The sequence below is a fragment of the Belonocnema kinseyi genome, chromosome 7, assembly GCF_010883055.1.
Source record: "Belonocnema kinseyi isolate 2016_QV_RU_SX_M_011 chromosome 7, B_treatae_v1, whole genome shotgun sequence".
NCBI classification, from domain to species: Eukaryota; Metazoa; Arthropoda; class Insecta; order Hymenoptera; family Cynipidae; genus Belonocnema; species Belonocnema kinseyi.
This window is the reverse complement of record NC_046663.1, coordinates 133,721,158-133,731,929: the sequence shown is the minus strand read 5'-3', so window position 1 is coordinate 133,731,929 and position 10,772 is coordinate 133,721,158. Positions and strand designations below refer to the sequence as shown.

The following is a 10,772-nucleotide window of genomic DNA, read 5'->3' as shown; positions in this document are numbered from 1 at the left end:
TAAAAGATAAAGGAGTGGTACAATTCATAAATTAATTAAACTAGTTTGAAAATAATGCAATTTGTGCCATTGATAATAAAATATTAAAAAAATGTATAACTACTAATCATTGTAATGTAGAAAAATACGACGAAATATGGTTGACATAACCTTTCAATGCACCTGGGGAATGTTACCTTTTCACGCAAATGAAATGCAGTATCATCAACTAAAGAGAAAAAAAATAACATTGTTTTGTGTCTGAAAGCAGAAATAGGTAAATGTAAAATATCGATATCATAGCCTGTATTATGATAATATTCGTTTTTCTAATTCGCATCTACACGCATATAAATGAGCACAAACAAACCCATTCACATTCGTGTGAAATAATTTATTTATAATATATTATAATGAAATGATATGCATATCAATAAAATGATGTAAATGTCTATATAAATTAATGAAAATAATCCTCATTTACAAAAATTTAGTAAATGAATAGAAATATATGGAGAACGCGGGTAAGCGGTGATAAGAAATTCCTAAGTTATAATTTCATTCATAATTTTGTTAAATATTTAAAAAGGCACGTGCTTCAAATTCTACTGAAATTATCTATTTACTTTAGAATTTAAGAAAACGGAAAATTAATAGTAGAGGCGTAGATTGAAGATGGGTATAGAGGCGACAATGTCCACCAAGCATAAAGCATGGGCCTAGACCCAGATAGCAATTTTAGCGCACCATGCAATTTTAGCACCCAGTGCGCGCGTAAGTAGGGTCTTAAAATTCTTTTGTTCATGATAAAGGAAGGAACAAGAAAGATTTAATTTTCAATTTTTATTTATTTTCTTTTTTTCTTTCGTCTTCTTTTAATTTTATTATCTTCAAATGACAATGCAAAAACATTTACAATATATACCACCGTTTCGGTGCTCATTTAGCAAAAAAGAACATGTAAATCATGTTTTTGTATTGTGATTTGGAAATAATAGGATTAAAACTCTATCTTTTGTACGCTTGTGATATGTAAGTTTTCGTAATTTTAATATGTACAATATGAACAATTTTAATTTAATTAAACACTAAATCCTAAAATATAAATCTAACTAAATCCTAAAATTCTAACTAAATCATCTACTTTTCACCAATTTATAATGTTTGATCCTCTATTCCCTCTTCTTGTTCTTCTTCGAACTCACTGTCCGCTAATTCCTCTTCGCCAAATTCGTCTCGGCCTTGCATCTCATCTTCAATTAATCTAATTTTTTTATCAGTTCTGGGTAGCTCAGGTTTTCAAATTTGTCATTGGCTTTCCCATCTTTGGCGGAATTTCGACACCGCTGTTTCGTTATCCGTATCACTTCCCATATCTCTGTTGTGTATTCAAGAATAGAGTCAGGGCCTTTGAAATATGGACATTGAATAGAGAAAAATTATTATTTTCAGATTGCAGCGTAAAAGTGAAGATTATTGTATTATTTTGAATAAGCTTTTTTCTATCTGTCTAAGATGTCATAAGAATAGGAGAGTACGTCTTTTCAATATATTTAATTCCTTGTAATTTTACCGACAGATAACCTCACAGAGATGTCTTCTATTCCCCAAAAGTGTTCTATTTTTATGATTATTTTATTTCTTGCAATAAGTTCACAAAATAGAAATCACAAATTGTTTCAATGCCTTCATGTGGAATATAAGTTTTGAAAATTGAATTCTAATCAATTCAAGTCCGCCTTTCTGGAGTTAAAATTATTTTAAGTCACACATTTAAATAGATTTATTTGATGCATTTCTTTAAGACGTTTAAATAACTTATATAAACAAATTATTAAAATATAAATAAATATAAATTTAAATATTTTTCAAGTTTATAAGTTACAAAAAGATTTAATAATGAAAAATATGTTAAATAAATGCTTTAGTGAATTTTTAATAAGTCGATTGAGAGGAATAGGATTTGCACGTTTTCTCTTCCCGTTGGAGGATTTTTAGACCGAGAAAAAATCGCTTCTTTTTGTCGGTCTTCTAGGATTTTAAATATTTTATCCACTTCTTTGGTTAAAACATCATGCTTTGTTGTTAAAGCATCATGTTGCAACAATATCATAAGGTTTTGCTCCTTCACAATCCTGAAACGATAAGTTAATAAAGTAAAACATTTTGCTGATTTATAACAACCTAGAATATCCAGGAAAATATTATTTATAACTAACTTACTGCAAGTCTGCACAAAGTCCATCGAAATCGAAGATCGAGATATCCTTTGTACATCCTTCTTGCTGCAAGACGAGCGAAGGTGACATTTCCAATCTAAGAAAAGATGAACACAATTTTCTAACAAATAATTAAACTAAATGTGCTTTTGAATAAGTAGATAAAGTAACCCGATTATTCGTACTTATAAAATATTGTCTCTTTCAAATTCGTAACAATTAATTTTCTCAAGCACCTTTCATTTCCATTCGAGGTTCTTTTATCTCCCATTTCCGGTTCGAGTGATTCTTCGATAAGTGGCAATTTATCTCCGCTTTCTTGTAAGCATTTTCCCTGTACTTCATAGGGCTTCCTTTTTGGCACAGCAACTTCTTTGAGACTGATAGAAAAGCTCGTGTCTGCTGTTTTTGCACTACAACAAACACATAATACATGAAATATTCGATTAAATTAATGTGAATTTTTAGGAGATCTGTTAAACTACCTGTTAGTAAATTAGATGCGTCAATGAAAACTTACTTTCCAAGTACGGTGACTGTTTTTAACGCTGAATTATGTAAGGAAGTTGAAGTTTGTTTTGTATGAACTTTCGTGACCCTTGAATAGTTTTCTCTCAAATTGGAAGAAGAGTTCTCTGCTGCTTTTGTTCTGAAACAAAAACATGAAATATATTATGAAAACAAATTGGGAAAATTGGTAAAAGTATTTCTTTATATTTTTCTTTAATCTTTACATGAGAAGTATGAGATAGTACATTTCGATACGTGTGTCAGAGGTGATTATTTAACGAATGAGACGTTTTAGAAAAGTTTTATTACTTAAAAATCACCCTCCACACAAATATCGAACAGTATTTTATACCACGAAAGGCAAAGAAATCATATCAAAGTTCAGATTTTGAGTTTAGAATATTATAAAGTAACTTACTGTGCTCTTTCAACGGCTAACTTCAGTGCTACATTGGTCGTAGAAGAGGCAGCAGCTTGCAATTTTTTTGTCTCAGGTGATAGAATGGTCCGTAAGGCATTTGTGTTGTTCTTCGACTTACGAGCCTTTTTTATCGTGGAAACACTTCCTACTTCTTCCATCTCAGGGTCAATATTTTTCATGCCAATGTTGCATTGAACCTCCTGTTTGAAAATTTGCGCAGCAACTTCTCGCAATCGTTTCAGCTGAGCCTTGACAGTGGATCCATATTTTGATTTCGCAGTCAGGTGAGTATCATCTTCAGATGTTAAAAATTGTCTGGTAAGCTAATGGGTCTTCCGCTATTGGATGTTCGTATGTCTCTTTTGGCATTGGATTTCTCCGCTCCTTTCAAATTGACTAAATAAGCCATATTGACAAACTGGAATCAATTCTTTGACTGAAATGTACACGACAGTTGATTCTTATCCAATATATTAAATAATTGTCTAATTTTGCGGGAATACAAGAGACGTAAGGAACGTACAACAAATCCACTAAGTTGATACAATATTCTCTTCTTCTACTTCACTCCAATGCGGAATTCTGTAACATTTGTTTTCCAAGTCATTTAGAATAACTGCTTCTACTGCATTGTGTAAATTAGAACAATGATAGACTCCAACTGCTTGTGACGGTAATCCAACGTCATACACTGAACTTATCCTTCTAAAAATTTTGACAATAAGAAAAATAGTTTCTTCTACTTGCACAATTTTTTCTATAAGGCAGATTCTCTAATCTTTAAGTATGCAGCAGTCGTCACGCGAATTTGTTGCAAAAGCGACTTTTCCAACTTGCACATTGTGATACTGACGGCAAAGGTTGGCAGGCAAACCTTCGAGGAGAGGTCCTGCAGCATGGCATTCTCATGGTCGAATGTAGACAGTACATTCATTTGAGGACTTGTTGAAGAGTGAGTTCAGGCTTTCTAATAAATTTGCAAATTGTTGGCATGTTGTTTTAAAACTCAAATGCACTAAATGTGTCCAAAGCTCCGAGTTCATGAACATCTGCTACCAAGTGCAACAAAGAATGTACATGGTAGGATATAAATTGTTGCCCGTACAGTTGTTCACATAATGTCACGTAGGTTTCCAAAGCCTCTTGACAGAAATGATGTAAATCTGGTGTTGTTTCTTCTGAAACTAGAAGTCGCATGACGCAATGGAGTATCATGAAGTGCTCATAATAATCTTCCGAAAGAATATTTTTGAAAACAGCAGATGCAGTGTACAGTAAGAGTTGTCTGAATTCAGTAACATTGAAGTGGCAATACGCCGAGATTTCAGGTGGCCGCCGACGATTGAATTTGGAGGGGTAATATTCTCTTTTTGAATTTCGATTTTTCTGCCATTTAATCTTCGGTGTCCGAATTTTCCATCTACGTGAGCTGAAATAACTTTCTTCGCCCCTTCATTGCCCCTTCTTGGCCCTGAACTTCACAACGATGTCCTTCTACTCTAGACTTATAACAGGCATTTGAGGCAGTACGACCGTAATGTTTTAATGCAAATGCTCTTGCAGGTGCATCAGCGATAAAGCATCTTACTTCTAAAGGTAATTGACGATTAGCTATGAAAATTCCACCTTGTTCTTGTATCTCGACAATCTCTTGAACTACTTGATCGAAAAAGTCAAATGAATTTGAGGGCTTGTGCTTGCCTTTAAATATACCAGTAATAATGGCCCTCTTATCTGGTATATTGAAAATTCTATATTGCATAGACCAATACTGATCCGGTTCTTTATTTACTTTACACCTGTCTGTAATTAAATAAATTATAATCACTTCTGGCAATTTGTTTTCCGGGAGACTTTCCAGTTTTTTTTATCATTGTCTTTTTTAATCCAATGTGAAGATATTCCCCGCCTGCAATTTCCTGTATATACCTGCTTGCAACAGCTGTTGGTATGTTTACCAGTGTTCGAGTATCCTTAGGTAAGTAGTGTAAATTAAAGGGAACCGCTCTTAAGGTTTTCAGTAAAGTGTTTCCTTGAGTATGCGTTAGGCCTGTTGCAAAAAAACTATTTTTCAAAATCCTTTTACTTAGATCACGCGGATCTTGAAACACTTCCATCTCGACGTCACTATTTTCTGAAGCACTTGATCCAGTTGTATCTTCTTCTTCAACGTTCCCTATGACAACATCATTTAGTGCTGGTCCCCCTTCACTATCCACCTCAATGGAACTTTCGCTAGCCTCGCCAGAGGATTTTTCTGTGGAAGATTCATGTGAATCGCTTGCAGACCCGGAAGGACTCGGCATTTGCGGTGCTTCGTTAATTACATTTTCCTCGGAGCTGCTATCTGAACTATCGAAATCAATGGAAGCATTTCTTTCCCCACGATCTGTGGATAAAAGCCTTCGTTTCGGCCTCAAATTAAGATCCACAAACCTCTTGTATTTTTAAACATTTATCTCTGTTTGTTCCTGTGTGCAGTATTTTATGTATTTATAAGATTTAAACATTGTACATAAAATATTTCAAAAGGCATGAGGTATAAGGTATATTAAAAAAAATATATGTATATATATTTCAAGACGTACTAAGTAGTTCTGAAGCACTTGATCCAGTTGTATCTTCTTCTTCAACGTTCTCTATGACAACATCATTTAGTGCTGGTCCCTCTTCACTATCCACCTCAATGGAACTTTCGCTAGCCTCGCCAGAGGATTTTTCTGTGGAAGATTCATGTGAATCGCTTGCAGACCCGGAAGGACTCGGCATTTGCGGTGCTTCGTTAATTACATTTTCCTCGGAGCTGCTATCTGAACTATCGAAATCAATGGAAGCATTTCTTTCCCCACGATCTGTGGATAAAAGCCTTCGTTTCGGCCTCAAATTAAGATCCACAAACCTCTTGTATTTTTAAACATTTATCGCTGTTTGTTCCTGTGTGCAGTATTTTATGTATTTATAAGATTTAAACATTGTACATAAAATATTGCAAAAGGCATGAGGTATAAGGTATATTAAAAAAAATATGTATATATATTTCAAGACGTACTAAGTTCATTTGTAGTTGATAAATTATCGTTTGTTTCTAGAAGCCCGTTACTCTCTTCTGCGAACTAACAAAAATCGGAGGCTTGACACACAATTTAGTGATAATATTATTTACTCACTGTGCAAATTCAGTGCAGCTTTTTTCAGTTTTTTTACAATGGAATTTTCTACTTCTTCTTGGGAACAATGACAGATACAGAAACATTTTAAGATTTAAATTTGCACGTCTCAAGATTTCCATGAAAAAAGTTTCTTGTTCTTTTGCGATATCTTTCATAGTTTGCCTGGCCTTAAAAATGGTTTAGCGCACATTCTGCCGATAAGAAGGCTTTATTCTATTAGTAGAAACTTCAAAAAAACAATGTTAAAGAATAAAAAAGGTGGGGTTCTCCAATAAAATATTTGTTTTTCATGTTTTCAAAACTTGAAGACAAAAAAATAGAAAATATTTTCTAGAAAACCCCACCTTCTTTTTTCTTGTAAATATTTTTTAAAAGTTTTTACTAATAGAAAAAACGCACCTTATCAACATCATGCAAGCTTAACCATTGGAGCGAGTTGTTTAGAATCAAATATAAAATAACAAATATCTCAATTAGCTCAACAGTTATTTAGGTATACATAAAAAAATTAGGGTTTTTTGAAAAACAAAGCACAAAATTCAAATACGCATAAGTTTTTAGACAATTTTTTCTTTTGTCATACAGTGATAAAATTAGAATTTTGCCTGAACCTACCTATTTTCTTTTTATTAGACTTTAGTGATGTCTTTAGCCATGTATCAATCAAAGGGTGTGTGAGGCAAATTGAAAGAGGTTTTTGGCATTTTGCGCCCTTAATGATCGCTCAAAGAAGTAAGTGAAACGAGCGTGCAATTTGATATGTGTAGTTTATGAGAAAAAAAAGAAGGAGCATATTTTATTAGAATATGCATAAGAAGAATATGAAGAAACTAAAAAATAAGTATATTCTTTTAACATCTGTACAGTATATACGTATAGTATATGACAATAAATGAAATTTATGAAAATTTTCCTGAATGAAAGGCATCAAATAAAGGGAAAGAATTATGGTGGGACTATTATTTCGTTGAAAATGTAACAATTGAAAAAAAAAATTCTTCCTGGTTAATAATTCGTCTTAGGCGGTAGAATATTAACCTTCTTATTGACTAATTCTTCCTTTTCATTTAAAATTTATTTCCTCGGTTAATAATTTAAATGTGAGGTTGACAATTCCTTTCAAAAGTTCAAAATTTTTATTGAAATTTCTTGTAATTTGTGAAACATCTTGTTTCTGTTTCGTGGAAAATTAATATCTTTCGTTGAAAATTCACGTTTGTATATAAAAACTCATTTTGTAACCGAAAATTAATCCTTTTTTTTTTTTTTTTGAAAAAATTTCCTTTTTAATGGAAAAGTTACATAAATTTGTTGAAAATTCATGTTCTTAATAAAAATTGAACTACTCTAAATCGATATTTATGTGTTTTACATAACATTTTAGTTTTATCGATGGATTTTTATTTTAGGTTAGGTTTATAGTAGATTAAGAATTTCTTTAGAAATTCAAATATTTGGTTGAAATTTCATGTATTTTGTGAAAAATCTTTGTTTCTTGGTGCGGAAAATTAATCTCTTCGGCGAAAAAATAAGTTTCCATATCAAAGTTCATTTTTAGAACTGAAAATGTAACTATTCCTATTTTTATTGAAAAAATTTTTTTTTTAGAACTTTAATCTTTTTTGATGAAGATTTATGTTTTAAGTGGAAAAATTATGTAAATTGGTTAAAAATTGATGTCCTTCCTGAAAATTAAACTATTTTATTTTAAGTACAAAATGTATATTTCTCACGTAAAAATATTTCATGTAATTTGTCACGTAAAAATATTTCGATACCCTACCGATAGAAATCTCTGAGTATTCTCAAGCGAAATGGCCTGGCCCATTTGAGTCTATAAGCAGAGTCGATTGAATGATTTAGTCTCTGAGATAGTCTGAGAGATTTGGGTCCTTTTCAAGGTCCTTTTAGTGGTCCTTTTAAGAGTGGTGCGATGGTAATATAATGTTCTTTTTTGTATTCGTCACGTACCGAGCGACAGTGTCTCCAGAACGTGGAATTTTTCGGCCCCCACCACTCTCCCATCTGGGAGCGACACATTCAAACGTAGTGTGTCGGTGAGTTGGCTCTGCTACATGTTGCGTAGGCCAGCATTCTGTAGAGCCGAAAATGCACGAGCATTTGCTCGAATTCCCCCAACTTCACGATTCGTTTTCGGTGGCTAACTGGCTATTTGGAGGAGTTTTTAAGTAAACTGAATTTCGCAGGGTGTCAAGAGAATGAAAGTTCAGGAAATTTATTGCGCAATTTTGTTGCACATTTAAAAAAAATTTATTTTGGTTAAAAAAATGACCTTTCAAATTTGCCTAAGTTTGAGAGATATTCAGGAATTTTTAAACGACTAGAAAATAGTGGAAATTTGTGAAGATGTTGTTAAAGAATTTTGTAAGGTTTCACGAAAATGAAGAAAATTCTTTGAGGTTTCTACGAATAATTACTATAATTTTTTATTTTGAAAAAATAATTTTAAAAAATTCCAATACATTTTAAACTATGTTTAAAATTGTCAATAAAGAATCAATAAAAGAATCAATAAAATAAAGTCAATAAAAGAATGTCTGACAAAATTAGAAACAGAACTTTTTTACGATTGGTAGGAAAATTTGTAATGATTTTTTATTTTGAAAAATGTACTTTAAAAGAAAACTAAAGAAGATTTTTAAACACATCAAACAATTTCCTAAATTTTCGAAAAAGAGTGTAGAAAGTTTTAAAATCAACATTTTTTAATTCTATAACATTACAAATTTAAAACAAATGTAAATAATCGAATTAATTCAATAAATATTGAGTAGAATTGATGAGATTAAAGAAGAATTTAAGCTTCAGAAGAGTTTTAGAAACGTCGGATAAACCGATTTAAAAAACTTAAAAATTCTTGTAGAAGAATAAGAATGATGTGCCTGGAAATTGTGTACAATTATCAGTCTTTACAATTAAAATGATTTTTTTTTTTAAATTACTTTCAGCACATTTCTTCTCAAGTAGAATTCCCGCTTTTACTCGCAAGAGGTTCAATTATTTTCAATCAGATTAAGTAATTAGCATTAAAAATTGTGGTATTTAAATACACTTAACATTTAAGATTTTTATATTAAATTTTGATAAGATATAATAGATATGTATGTGAAATGAAAAAATAATATTAAAAAGTCGATAAGTGAAGGACTTTCAGATAATGAAAGATAATGAAAGAAACTTCTTGGGAAAAAATGTAAATAATTGTTTTGGAATGAATTCTAACAGAAAATTGAAAAAAGATTACAAAACATTTTTTATTAATTCATAAAATGTTTAAAAAGTACGTAAAATATTTTGAAACGAAATGTAATTTTTCCATATCACTTAACTTCAGAAAAATTAAGGAACATAATTCTTTCAAGTTTGAGTAGGTTCAAGAGATATTCAAAAATTTTGAAACGATTTGAAAATAATTAAAACTTGTAAAGATTTTTAAAGGAATAATTAGCATAATTTTTTATTTCGAACAATTAATTTAAGAATATTATTTTTAAACATTTAAAAACATTGCAAAAGATTTCAAATATTCTTAAAGCATCTGAAAAACTTTAAAGGCATTTTTTCAATTTTGCAGAATTAAAAAAAAATTAGGAAAAATTTAAATAATTTTTAAAGATTAGAGATTGGAAGTTCTGACAAGAGAGAAAAACATAATAATCAAGTGAATTCAGAAAGTATTTGTTAGACTTGATGAGATTCAAACAAAATTTAAACCTAAGAAGTGTTTTAGAAACGCAAGATAAAGTTTAGGAACTATAAAAGAATCTCGAAAGGTTTCAGGAGAATAAAACAAGTTTCTTCAAATGCTCGGGAAAATTTAGAAGATTATAATGAAATTTTTTTCTACATTTTGAATGATTTTTTAAATTTTTGCGATAAAAACTCAAGAGAGTTACTAATATCTTGTAGAATTTAAAACGTTTTAAATGGATAATTAATTTTCCTAATTTTGTTTCAAATCCTATAAATTAAAACTAAAAAGTCTTTAAAATCTCCTAGCATTTTTCTGACACATCTGATATATTCGAAAATCTTTTTTTTTTTAATATTCTTAAGAACCTTATAATAATTATTTACATATAAATTTTTAAACAAACTGATAATACTTATTTTCTTGTACGAGTATATGAAATCTTTACAAAATCTTTAATGTCTTAAAATACTTGTCTCATAATTACAAAATTTAGCTTTTAAAATTTTATTTTAATGGTAAAATAATTGTGATTGGAAATTGATTGTAAATAATTATAAAATAAATCCAATAAAATTTATTTTATAAAGAAATGTCTCATGATTATAAAAAGAGAAAAAAATTGTAAATGTAAGTCTTTGTAACATTTTAATAACTAATTAACATACGAGGGTAGTTCAATAAGTCCTTAGAATGAAGTATAAAAACAATTTTTTTTGGGTAAATTTTTTTTTATTTTTCAACATAATCTCCTTGGAGCT

General features: G+C 30.4%; 1 long non-coding RNA gene across 1 annotated transcript in view; it reads left to right on the top strand.

Moving 5' to 3' along the window:
- LOC117177312 overlaps positions 1-10,772 on the top strand; it is a 100,057-nt gene continuing 89,285 nt past the window's right edge. The window contains exon 1 of the long non-coding RNA XR_004467684.1: positions 1-256. This is a non-coding gene — a long non-coding RNA (uncharacterized LOC117177312). The remainder of the gene's footprint in view (positions 257-10,772) is intronic.